The sequence below is a fragment of the Octopus sinensis genome, linkage group LG20 (genome assembly GCF_006345805.1).
Source record: "Octopus sinensis linkage group LG20, ASM634580v1, whole genome shotgun sequence".
Classification (NCBI taxonomy): Eukaryota; Metazoa; Mollusca; class Cephalopoda; order Octopoda; family Octopodidae; genus Octopus; species Octopus sinensis.
The window spans coordinates 23332788-23346488 of record NC_043016.1 but is presented as its reverse complement, the minus strand read 5'-3'; the positions used below and the strand labels follow the sequence as shown (position 1 = coordinate 23346488).

The 13701-nt window shown below is 36.8% G+C and overlaps 1 protein-coding gene across 1 annotated transcript in view; it reads right to left on the bottom strand.

Annotated features, from left to right (window-relative positions):
* LOC115222494 (dynein assembly factor 6, axonemal) overlaps window positions 1-13701 on the bottom strand; it is a 62264-nt gene that overhangs the window by 15021 nt on the left and 33542 nt on the right. The window lies entirely within an intron of this gene.

The following is a 13701-nucleotide window of genomic DNA, read 5'->3' as shown; positions in this document are numbered from 1 at the left end:
TTTTAACTAACCTAAGTTCTCTCATATATATATATATATATATATATATATATATATATAATATATATATTACCTTGCCTAGAAATAAGTGAGGGTTGGTGACAGGTAGGGCATCCAGCTGTAGAAAATCTGCCTCAACAAATTCTGTCTGGCTCATGGAAAAAAGTGAACATTAAAGATGAGATGATGATTATGTGTATGTGTGTATGTGTGGTAGAGAGAGAGAGGGGCGGGGTACACTGGTGTGTATTCATTCATCATGTCTTTGATAAAAGAATGAATATGATGCAGTTTGTGAAATAGGTCCAAATCATCAGTTTAACTTGGCCCCTTTATTTTTATTTTATTTTTTTGTTATTGCTGCTTTTTGGGGGTGGGGGTGGGGGAGCATCTAAAAAATTTTCCGTACTGATGAAATGTTTTTATAGTTCCTATAAATTATTATATTGGTTTTTAGAAGAAAAGTCACTACAAATCAGTAGGTTGGTGATGGCCTGTATTGGTACTTTTACAATTACAGTCTATAGGTTAATAATACAGTAACAACTGACAGGTAGGATGTGTCACAAAATCTATCAAGCTATAATTAACTCAATTTTATTTTTTGTTGTTGTCGTTTTAGTGGTTTAGTCAGAGAGAGAAGAGGCCTTTCTTAGAGCCTCAAAGTCTTGTACTAGGGCGGGGGAAATGGAGCAAGGGAGATAGAGAGATGGGGAAGAGAGAGGGAGGGAGGAAACTGCCCTCACACCGGAGATACGGCTCAAAAGTTTGAAACAGAGTGAACTCCACTAAGGCCACCCAAGGACCAAGAGATGGCGCCAAGTTTACTGGCCAACATAATCTCGCCTACCAAATTTCACTCACAAAGTGTTTTGGTTTACTTGATGCTATAATGAAAAAATAACGCTTGCCCGAGGTGAAGCACTTAGTGTTTGACATTAAAAATGTTAATGCTAAAATATGTAGTGAGAAAAACAAAAAAAATCAACATCGGTCAACTACTGATATTTATTACTAATTAATCGTAAATTATATATTAGCAATTGTATACATAAAAAAGTTATCTATGTGCTATACTATATATATAGTCATTAATTATGGCACATAGATGACTTTTTGTATATATAATTACTAATATATATTTATACATACATATTGTTGATAGGCCAGTTACTGTAGTATTTGTCCAGAGATAACATTTCTTTACAGACTTGCTGTGTTAAAAAACACAATAAATACTAGAGAAATGAAAATTTATCCCAGCAGCAGCCAGTGAGAGCACCAGATGGACTATAGCCCTTTTGGGTCTTTTCAATGGTGAATACTTCCAGCCATCCACACAGTCAGACAAGAATTTAACATCTCTGATATAGAAAAAAGTGAATGAAACAGTCACTGAATTTTAATCTCTTTCCCTCTCTCTGATATTTATTGTTTTTAGCACAACAAATCCATAAGAGATGTTATTTATGGACAAATACTGCAGTAACTGGCCTATCAACAGTGTACATCTAAATGCTAAATTATGGTGGTGATGATGAATTATTCTGAGTTCAAATCTTGCTGAAGCCAACACTGCTGAAGCCATTATGTTAATGATTTCATTTCTCTATTGACATAAAATTGAAGTAAAAAACAATGAGGCAATGTTATGAAGATCAATAAATTTATGCATCAAAACAGGAATAACATTTATGAAATGTGAAATTTCCATCAATCCCACTAGCTTTAATAATTTCCACAAGATGAACAAAAACTCTAGGCTTGTTTCGGTTTTATTATGAATTATGACCTCCTCAGCAAAACAGAGTTCATTGTAGTGATGAGAGAATTAGTAAGTCGATGTACAATAATACATAACAAAGGTTGACAGTGAGAAGAAATCAAATATTTTAGTGAATAAATTAATCAGAGATATTATCTTCATAAAGAATGATATCTGAATTAGTGTTAACATAACTGTACCCCTAACAACAAATTGTGTAACCCAGTAAAGAGTAACACAGAATAGTTGGTCCCCACCTCTTTTCATGACATACCCACATGGCCTGAAGCTACATATCAGTTTCTCTATATCTGCTAATCAACTACAAAGAGAAAAAAGGTAGTGTGTGAATACAGCCACAGCATTAATGACATGGCTAAGATACTTGCTTAATGCGACATTTCTGGAAGGGATGGTGTGAGTACAATCTCATCACCAAAAACTGTCTTTGGGACACTTACCTATATCACATTTCTGGAAATAACATCTTAACAGATTATGTTTTGTTTGATTACATTTTGCACCGCTTCCAAGTCACACCATGTGTGTGTGTGTGTGAGAGAGAGAGAGAGAGAGAGAGAAAGAAAGAAAGAGAAAGAGAGAGAAATGAATACATAAGGTATTATTTTCCTTCTTAAATATTTGAATTCTCTCTCTCTCTCTCTCTCTCTCTCTCTCACACACACACACACACACACACACACATACACACATGAATACAAAAGGCTTCCATACAGTTTCTGTCTAACAATTTAACTCACAAGACATTGGTCGGCATGGGCTATAGTAGAAGACATTTGCCCGAGGTGCCGCACATTGGACCAACCTAACAGGAAGCCACACGGTTATCAGGTGAAATTCTAAAGGCTGACATGTCATTATGTTATTTCCTGATGCAACAGATTATTGAAATGCACTTTATACTAGCATAGCTGAAAAAATAAAAAGACATTTCAGGACTTTGTTGTCTCCAGGGTCCCATAAAAGTGAAAGTATTTACTTTATCAAAAACTAGATAAGTTCCAAATCAAAAAGTTTAACCTTTTCGCATTCAGATTAATCTGTCAAATGTAAAAAGAACCCCTTCGGTTATGAATGACCATGGGATTGCACCTGGGAAGTTCCCCTCCAAAGCACAAGTCCAGGTAAGGTTGTTTATGGAAGACCAGCAGTAGCCAATGCATGCCAGTCTCCCACCTCCGTGCCACTGAGTTATCCAAGTGAAAGGCAAGGGATGATACAGCTTGGTACCAGTGACATCACAACTCATTTCTATAGATGAGTGAACTGAAGCCATGTAAAAATAAAGTGTCTTGCTCAAGAACACAACACACAGCCCGGTCTCAAGATCGAACTCATTACCTCATGATTGTGAGCTTGATGCTCTAACCACTGAGCCATGTGCCATCACAGTCTGTCAAATGTAATGCCTGGTTTTGTATTAATCATGCATCATCTAGTAGCTTCAGGATATTGATGATGTAATTGTGTATTTTTAGGAAGACATTGTAGGGTAGGTGTGAGGTAACAGATCTAGCAAGTTTGAACATAAAATGGGTAGAATATTTGGACTGGATATAGCCAGTTTAAATGTTAAAGGGTTAATGTATTTTCTTAGAAAATAAAACTGTTAAGAAATAAAAGTAAAATAGTGGACAAGTAGAGTGCCAGTCAGGTACTATAAAGCATCCATGGTGACATTTTTATGATTGAAGTTGAATTCACAAAATGTTTTATTTAACATCTTAACACTAGTGGGGCCTGTGAATATTTCATGGAATTAATGGTAAGTCTATTGGGCTATTTCTGAAAACTTTAGCCAAAAAACCTGAAAGCGTAGCCTGTGTTGTGTCTGCATGGAAAGATTGTCGCTCATCTGCTACTTATTGAAAAATGAAAGAAATTGGAATACAATGATTACTTAATGCACTTTATATATACACTTTATATACTTTATGCACAACTTTATAGACAATACTTTATGCACAATGTTATAGACTTAATACTCAGCACTCATAAAATAAATATTCACTCTTATTTTTCCATTATTCCCTTAAACCAAAAAAAAATATCCCATACACATGATACAACCTTTGCATACATCTGCCATGTAAACAAGCATGAATATTTCACGGAATTGCATTTATGTTCATCCGTTTAAGTGATAAGTGATATAAAAAAAAACTTAGTTCAATTAAAAACAAAAAATACACTTTACACTATTCACACACCACCACCATCATCATCTCCCTCTTTCTCCCCTGTCTCCCTCCTCTCTCTCTCTCTCTCCACCTCGCTCTGCCTTTCTTTAACATCACCATCAGAACATCACCCCTCTGTTAAAATTATATTTCTAACTCTACTCTATATCACTACCTTCAACTAACTTTTTTAACCACATAATAAATATTACATTCTCCCTGCCACATGTCATGGACACACTTTTTTCTCTCTCCATCTCTCCTCCCTGCCTCTTTCTGTCTCACTCTTCGCCTTATCCTCTTTTTCTCTCTCCTTTTACTTTCTCCTCCCTTTCTCTTCAGCTAATACTTGAAAACATTAGAATTACATTCCTTCAACCTTACATCACGGATGCTTCTCTCTCTCTTCTTCTTTCTCCCTCTTTTTCTCTAACCACATGAAAGTGTTACCAACAGGTTAAGTAACATAATGACAAGCAGAATTATTATAAGATGAGTGAAGGATGATTTTTGACTACTACGTTTGTGAAGGCACATGGTTTATTAGTGATTAGGATATTCAGCTCGTGATCATAAGGTCATGAGTTCAATTCCCAGTGACATGTGTATCTGAGCAAGACGCTTTATTTCTTGTTACCCCAGTCCACTCAGCTGGCAAAAATGAGGAGTACTTGTATTTCAAATGCCCGGCCTTGTCACATTCTGTGTGACGCTGAATCTCCCTAGCAACTACATGAAGGGTACATGTGTCTGTGGAGTGCTCAGTCACTTGTGCATTAGTTTCACAAGCAGGCTATTCCATTGATCAGACCGACTGGAACCCTTGTTGTCCTAACTGACAGAGTACCAGTTTTTAACTACGACATTTAATGACTTAAAAGACATACAAGAATATTAGATGGACCCCAATTTCAGCAGCACATATTCAGAAAAAATGTGTGGTAAGTAGCTTGCTTACCAACCACATGGTTCCCAGTTCAGTCCCACTGTGTGGCACCTTGGGCAAGTGTCTTCTACTATAGCCTCGGGCTGACCAAAGCTTTGTGAATGGATTTGGTAGATGGAAACTGAAAGAAGCCTGTTGTATGTGTGTGTGTGTGTGTGTGTGTGTGAGTATATGTTTATATGTCTGTGTTTGTCTCCTCACCATCACCTGACAACTGATGTTGGTGTGCTTATGTCCCAGTAACTTAGCAGTTCAGCAAAAGAGACTGATAGAATAAGTACTAGGCTTACAAAGAATAAGTTCTTGGGTCAATTTGTTTGACTAAAGGCAGTGCTCCAGCATGGCCACAGTCAAATGACTGAAACAAATAAAAGAATAAAAGAACACGTGTTTAGTGCATTAAAATATGCAATATTAACTCAACTTCATATACTGGTTTTGTTGAGACATTTCTTTTTGGAAGGAAAAGCGTGTTATATGTCATCAAATACAGTAGTCAACTGTATTAAATGTTAAAAACAAATATAAGAAACCAATTACTTTCCCAAGAAAATTACAAATCTTTTTCAGTGAATTTGACATTGTGTAGTTGTGGTTGGGATGTAAAGCTTCAAAACAACCACTATGGAAGTGTATTGGGAGAGTTTGTTGCAAGAAATTATCATTGCAAATACATTTTTACGGAGAAATTTATTTCTTGTATAAATCATCAAGCTTGGGTATTATTGGAAATATGAAATGGTGAGCATCAAAATAGTAGCCAATAAAAACACACCCCTTTTCTCCCCACCATCAAAAATACTATCATTTTCACCTGGAATACCCCTGCTTCTAATAATTGTCATGGCAATGAAAAAGTGCCAGTATTTCCTATTTTAAAAAAGTATCTAGGTGTAATAAAATAACTCGATTGTGAAGACCTGTTGAGACACGTGAATTCGAAATCAAACTCGGTGACTGGCATCCGTTGCTAGTGGAGCGCTAAGAGTACCAGACAAGTGAGATCATTGCCAGAGCAACAAGTTGGCCTTCGTGCCGATGGCCTGTTAAACATACCATCTGAGCGTGATCATTACCTGCATCACCTTACTAGCACTTGTGTTGGTGGCATGTGAAAAAACAAACATTCCAGCGAGGCCTTTGCCAGTGCCACTGGACTGGCTCCTGTACAGGTGGCACATAAAAAGCACCATTTGAGTATGGCCGTTGACAGTACCACCAAACTGGCCTTCGTGCCGGTGGCACGTAAATGCACCCACTACACTCTCGGAGTGGTTGGTATTAGGAAGGGCATCCAGCTGTAGAAACTCTGCCAGATCAGATTGGAGTCTGGTTTGCCAGACTTCAGTCAAATTGTCCAACCCATGCTAGCATGGAAAGCAGACGTTAAACGATGATGATGATGATGATTTATCTATTTTGAAAACAATGAAGATAAAAAAATTATGTGATTTAGGCCCTTTTTCCTCTATCAGTATAAATTTTTGTGTTGCTTGTGGTGAGTCAGTGACCATAACATATTGACAACATGAATCATTTCATTAATGGTCGAAAATTATTTTTTAGTATTAATACATTTTTTTTTTATTTTCAAGGTTCCAGGGACAAGAAATTAACTTGATGTTGTTTTAGCTGAAAGAGCATGTGTTAAAGAGTACATTTTATCACTGCAATGTACTGTTTTGCTAGAATTGTGGAACACACAAACAGGTTTTGAATCTTGATATCGTAAAGAAGTAAATTTAGAATCTGGGAAGAGAGGTTGTAGGTTTCCAAATATTCTTCTCACTAATTTTGAAAAAAATATCTTTAGATATTTAAAGAAGATGATTTCTATAAGTGTATATAATTACTTTTTTCTTTTCTCTCCCAAACAACTATACTACAACTGTTATGTTTCTATGAATGTATATGTGTATATATGTGTATGTATATATGTGTGTGTGTGTGTGTTATATGTGAGCATGTGTGTGTAAGGTAGTCTGTCCAGTGGCCGAAGAAGGACCAAGATCAAGAACCACTGCAATTTGAAGGCAGATATTGAAATAATGAGTCATTTCACTTTCATACAACGTTAGCAAATAATAGAGTTTTTTTTTTTTTTGCTTGTTGCCATGGAGGAATGCTGAGCTTCCATCGCAGAACCAGAAGGAATACATCATATATTGAAATTATTGATTTGCACCATTCCACTTTATAGAAGTCAAAAATCCACAGTTCTTTCTCTCCTCTTCAACCTCCTCCCCTTCCTCTTCCTCCTCCTTCAAATAATCCTTGCTTTCCCATCAATGCTTTTCCTCCACCTCCATTCTCTTTCTTATTATTTTCAGCATCAGGGTCCATTTCCATCAAAGCTGCTCACATCAACACCACTATTGCCACCATAAACTACAACAACCACCACAAAACCAAAATAAGCCTCCACACAAACCCCCAACAAGATTCCCCAACACCACCACAAAGTAGCACAAACTGTTAGTAACTAAAGGCAATAAAGCAGCCATCACAATTACTACTACTACTACTACTACTACTACCACTGCCACCAACGCAACCAACCATAATCATCATCATCATCATAAACCCTATTATTATTACTACCAACACTCTTATCATCATCATCATCATCACCATCATCATCATTATATCTACCTATCCATACTAGTTCAGACATTACAGGTTTATTACTCATTTTTTTAGTCACCCACGTGCAGGCTATCTCCCACCACTTCTCTCTCTCTCTCTCACTTTTCTTTGTTCATATTTAGACCTCCCCCACCACCACCACCACCACCAGCCCACTAATCCACCAGGCAGGCAGACAGCCAGACAGACACATCACCCAATTACATTCTCACCAGGATTACCACAATCTGGTTCAACTTTGTTATAAAAAACACATCACACACCAAACTGTGTGAACTCTTCCTCTCCTTCTTCCTCTTCTTTTTTCTTCTTTCTCTTTGTTTTTTTCTTCTTCCTCTTCTTTTTTCTTCTTTCTCTTCTTTTCTCTTCTTCTTCTTCCTCTTCTTTTTTCTTCTTTCTCTTAGTTCTCTTCTTTTCTTTGGTTCTGTCTTCTTCTTCTCCTTCTTCTTCTTCTTCTTCTTCTTCTTCTTCTCCTCCTCCTCCTCCTCCTCCTTCTTCTTTTTTCTGCCTGCACCCCACTAAATCTTCACTATCATAATCATCACCTTCAACACCACCACCACACATAACATACATCCATCTTCAATACCATTACCTTCAACAGCAGCATTGCCATCATCATCACCATCGACATTATCACCACCACCGCCACCACAGCAACTAGTATCACCACCACCACCACCACCACCACCACCACCACCATCACCACTGCTATTACAATTATTGACATCAACAGCACCTTTACCACCACCATTATCAAAATCAACAGTCTCACCACCACCACCACCACCACCACTACCACTGCTGCCCCATCTCATAGACATCATAGTCATCAACAACCCCACTGCAATCAAAATTAATACTATCACCACCACTATCACTATTATCATCATCATTATAATCATCAACAACACCATTACCACCACTACTCCCGCTGTTGTCAGTACCAACCACCTTAATCACCATTACAATCATTAACAACATTAAGATTTTTGTCTTTTTGTTTGTTTCTTTCTTTTTTGCATATAGAAAAAGAGTTACAAAGATTTTCAACTTATAGAAATTTGCATAATCAACAAAAAAAGATGAGCCAAGGAAAATAACTCAAATAGCCAATGGCATGAACTTCGGTAAACAGTTAGTGACAGTTGCATACCTTTCATTGGTTTGTATTTCACTGAATGACTGAATGACAATTATGTCTCCAAATTATCTCCTTTGTTTTCTTTAAGGATCACTAACAATTGCCAGTGGAATTTTATTTTCTTTCCCTAACTAAGGCAAATTCCAATTAACCCTTTAGCATTCATCTTACTCAGTCAAATGTATGCTTATTTATTCACATCGTTTTGAATTAATTATGCATTACCTCATAGCTTCAAGATTTCAATGATGTGATTGTCAATTTTTAGAATGACATTGTAGAGTACTTGCAAAAGGCCAAATTTGGCTGATTTAAACACAAAACAAGTAAAATACTTATTTCTTTACTACCCACAAGGGGCTAAACACAGAGAGGACAAACAAGGACAGACAAACGGATTGAGTTGATTATATTGATCCCCAGTGCATAACTGGTACTTATTTAATCGACCCCGAAAGGATGAAAAGCAAAGCCGACCTCAGCGGAATTTGAACTCAGAACATAGCAGCAGACAAAATACCACTAAGCATATTGTCCGGCGTGCTAACTATTCTGCCAGTTTGCCACCTTTTAACAAATAAAATACTAGAGTCGGATATATACAAATGGGCTTACTGAACATTTTCTGCAAACATCATTCAACACATCACACAGTTACATGCATTTCATTTCACTCAGCCGTGTCAGCAGTCCCCATTGCTCGATGTCCCGAGTCACTACACACCAAAGATTCTCACAACCTCATAAAAGCTTAAAGAAAAGTGGCATATCTTTGTGTGCAGCATGGATTTTCTAATAAGCTTAAGCAGTTTTCCTTTCTCTAATCCCACCCATTCATCACGCCTTCCACATTTATAAGCATTCATATTGTCACACACGTACACATCATTATCAACTTCATTTTAACATCCACTTTTCCATGCTTGCATGAGTCTGAAGTAGTATATTGAGGCACATTTTCTAGGGTCTGGTGCACTTCTTCTCACCAACCCTCACATATTTCCAAGCAAGGTAATATTTTCCTTGTGGTCAGGCATGTTTTCATGGAAACTAGAAATAACCTCACTCCTATGATGATTCTCATTTACAAACCTTACATGTGTAGACTAGGGTACGCAAACACACGCACGCACATGCACACACACACACACACACAGAACAAGCTTTTTTTTTTTAGTTTCCATCTATTAAATCCACTCACAAGGTTTTCCCAAGGTGCCATGCAGTGGGACTGAACCCAAGGCCACAGTCGTGAAGTAAGCTTCTTAACTACACAGCCAAGCTTGACAAATATTGGCAAATATTCTGCCCTACTTAATCTCCACATTAATCTTCCAACTCTACAAAAAAATAAACATAGGTGTAGGAGTGGCTGTGTGGTAAGTAGCTTGCTTACAAACCACATGGTTCCGGGTTCAGTCCCATAGCATGGTACCTTGAGCAAGTGTCTTCTACTATAGCCTCGGGCCAACCAAACCCTTGTGGGTGGATTTGGTAGACGGAAACTGAAAGAAACCCGTCGTGTGTATATATATATATATATATATATATATATATGCATGTATGTGTGTGTCTGTGTTTGTCCCCCTTGACAACCGTTGCTAGTGTGTTTTATGTCCCTGTAACTTAGCAGTTCGGCAAAAGAGACTGATAGAATAAGTACTAGGCTTACAAAGAATAAGTCCTGGGGTCGATTTGCTCGAATAAAGGTGGTGCTCCAGCATGGCCACAGTCAAATGACTGAAACAAGTAAAAGAGTAAAAGAGTAATTATTTTTTGTCCTTTTCTTACTCCACTGATTTTCTATTAATCTTTCCGCCTAGTTAACACCTCTTTCCTTACCCTCACTATCTACGCACATTCTTCAAATGCATATCCACAATGATAATGTAAACCTGTAGAGAATGTGTGTGCTTACGTAAACAGACATATAGTCCCAACACCCACATCCACTCATTGTCCTTCTTCCCCTACAAAATTAATATTTTCTTCTCCCCCACTTCTTTTTTATATATCTGGTATATATGAGCACATACATGTATATATATAAAAATGAATGTATATATATATATATATATATATATATATATACATACATAGGTCTTTTTTTTTGTATATGTGTGAATATACATATAGGCATATGGGTGTGTATACATATAGGAATGTACATATACATATATATATATATATATATACAGGGTGCAATGAGTAAATTGTTGCCAATTTATACTTTTAATTTCAATCATGAGCATTGTTCGTTTTTGATTTTGCTGACAACATAGCATGATAGGGTCTGTCGGGCACTGTCTGTGAGAAAAACAGCACTATGGCACTATTCACTCATCCAAATACTTGGAATGTTGTACTGCTTGGCATTTGCGCTAGAAGCTCCAAGACCTACATTTCGGGAGTGTTTGAGTGTGAATCTGAGGACAGCGCAGAGGATTTGGAAAGAGTTGGATGAATCTAATGGTGATTACAAAGGTACAGCAGCTCAGAAAACTCACTCTGTTCATTCTGATTAGAAAAGAACTCTTGAATTTGTTGGTGAGATCCAGGCCATGACTGACAATAATCCCTCCAAGTCGATCAGGTCCATCACCAGGGACATGGGAATGTCTGAGATTCTTATCAGGCAGGTAGTGCATGAAGACATTCAGTATTCCTCATACCGGTTGAGAAAGGGCCAATTTTTATCCCAAGTCATCAAGGACAAGAAGAAAGACCGTACAATGAAGCTTCTGAATAAACTCAAGCATCTCCTCCAACTGAATGTGCTTTGATTTTTTTCTGACAAGAAAAATTTCCGCCAGGATCAGATGGTGAACACACAGAACAACCATTGTCTTGTGGCATCCCAAAACATGTACCATGTATGATAAAAATCAAATATCCTGTCAACATCATGGTGTTTGGAGTGATCACTAGTGAAGGCCATGTTATGCCCCCATTCATCTTCCCACATGGCCTCAAACTCAACACGGAGCCTACATAAAGTGCCTGGAGGAGGTAGTGCTGCCCTGGGTGAAGAGGGTGGCTACTGGAAGACCCTATGTCTAGCAACAGGACTCTGCACCATGCCACACAAGCAAGAGAACCCAGTCATGGCTGTCAGAAAATTTCTGCAACTACATCAACCCTAAGATCTGGTCACCTAACTCCCCAGACTGGAACTCCCTTGTGTGGGGCACAGTTGAGTAAGAGACTAACAAAACTCCTTGTAACACCAAAGATAAAGTGAAGGCAAGGATTATGGCAGCATGCACTAACTTAAACAAGGAGACCATTCAGAAGAGTTGCAGAAAATTCTGAAGTGGTCTTGGGGCCATGGTTGAAGCCAATGGCAATTTTATTGAATAAATTTACTCTTTAGTATTTCAAGATATTTTTAGGCAATTTTGGTAAATATATCTATTAAAATAAGATGTCAGTTTTATTTTCATTTTTGCATAATTTAGACAACAATTTATTCATTGCACCATCTGTGTGTATGTGTGTGTTTATTCACGTCCATTTCATATGCACGTAAATACATCTTTCACTTTCTCCTCCCTTTCAATTTCTGCTCTCTTCAAAAAATAAAGAAATAAAAAAAAATTTTTATAGAAATCACTGAACAATCATTTGATCCCATATGATTGACTATATGATCAACTTACTTTGTTGCTTCAAATGAAAGAATGCCATAAAATAAATTCCTTTGGCACACTGGTGCATGCACACACACACACACGCGCGCACACACTCTAGGTAAAACTTCTTTACAAATTATATTATTTCTTGCTGTATGTATATGCAAAATTACAACTCAAATTCAATTGAAATCAATTTTTTCTATTCTGTAATTCAAGTTTGTGATGAGCATATTTAATCATCAATATAAACTTAGAAGGAAGTTTTCCCAGAAATCCTGTCCTTTATCTCAATTTTTTTTCATAAATGTCTTCCGATTCCTATGTTTTTAATACAGGAGATTAGGATTTTGAACAAAAAACACATTCTCAATACTTCAATTTTCTCCCCACCAACCCCAATTTCTTCATTTTTCTTTTACTTTTTCCAAATATTTTTCTTGGTAATTCACAGAGAGAAAAAAAAACAGAGTACAAATCTTTAAGTATTTTCTTCCTTCCTTTTCTTAAAGAAACATTAAAATCTCCATCCCAAACATCCACTAATAACCTCACCACTTTCAAAATACTAAAAACTCCCAATGTTTCACTTTTAGCTTTTTGGAAAGAGGGGAAGTTTTTTCAGAAATAATGTTGTTAACCTATTGTTTCTAGCATGTCAGGTTTTCTGGTGGTGGTCTGGTATTTTGTACATCTGCTATTTCAGTACAATTCTACACATGTGTGAAATATCAGACAAAAGTGAAACATTGGGAGGTTTTAGCTTTTTGAAAGCGGGTAGGTAATGGGTGGGCAAGGTGTTGGAAGGGGCATCTTCTTTAAGAAAAATTAAATTTTAAAATAAAAATATATTTCCCCAGATTTATAATTTCTGTATTTTTCTACATGGACAGGAGAAAAAAAATTGCAAACCCATGATGAATTCAAATGGTGAAGGCAGTGGCAGTAGTAAATGAGTGCTATCATCATACAAATTATGTTCATTCCCAATCACCTTTGTAAACATGTCTGGGAATGGGGAAATATTAGCTTACTTGGAAACAGGTGAGAGCTGATGACAGGATGGGCATTCAGCTATAGAAAATCTGCCTCAGCATATTCTGTCTGACCCATGCAAGTGTAGAAAAGTGGACAATAAATGATTATGTATATATTTACATTTATTTAACATTGGAGTTCAAACTGTGTATGAGTAAGAAGAGATTTTTTTAAAAATTCTTTTAAATGATGTAACTTTAAAGATGAAAATTTAAAAACTTCTTTGTGTCATTATTTGACATTATTACCAAATGTCATAAAAATCAACCTTAATTCAAAACCATCTAAAAGATATGATTTCTTTTCAATGGGATGGGCTGTGTGTATTA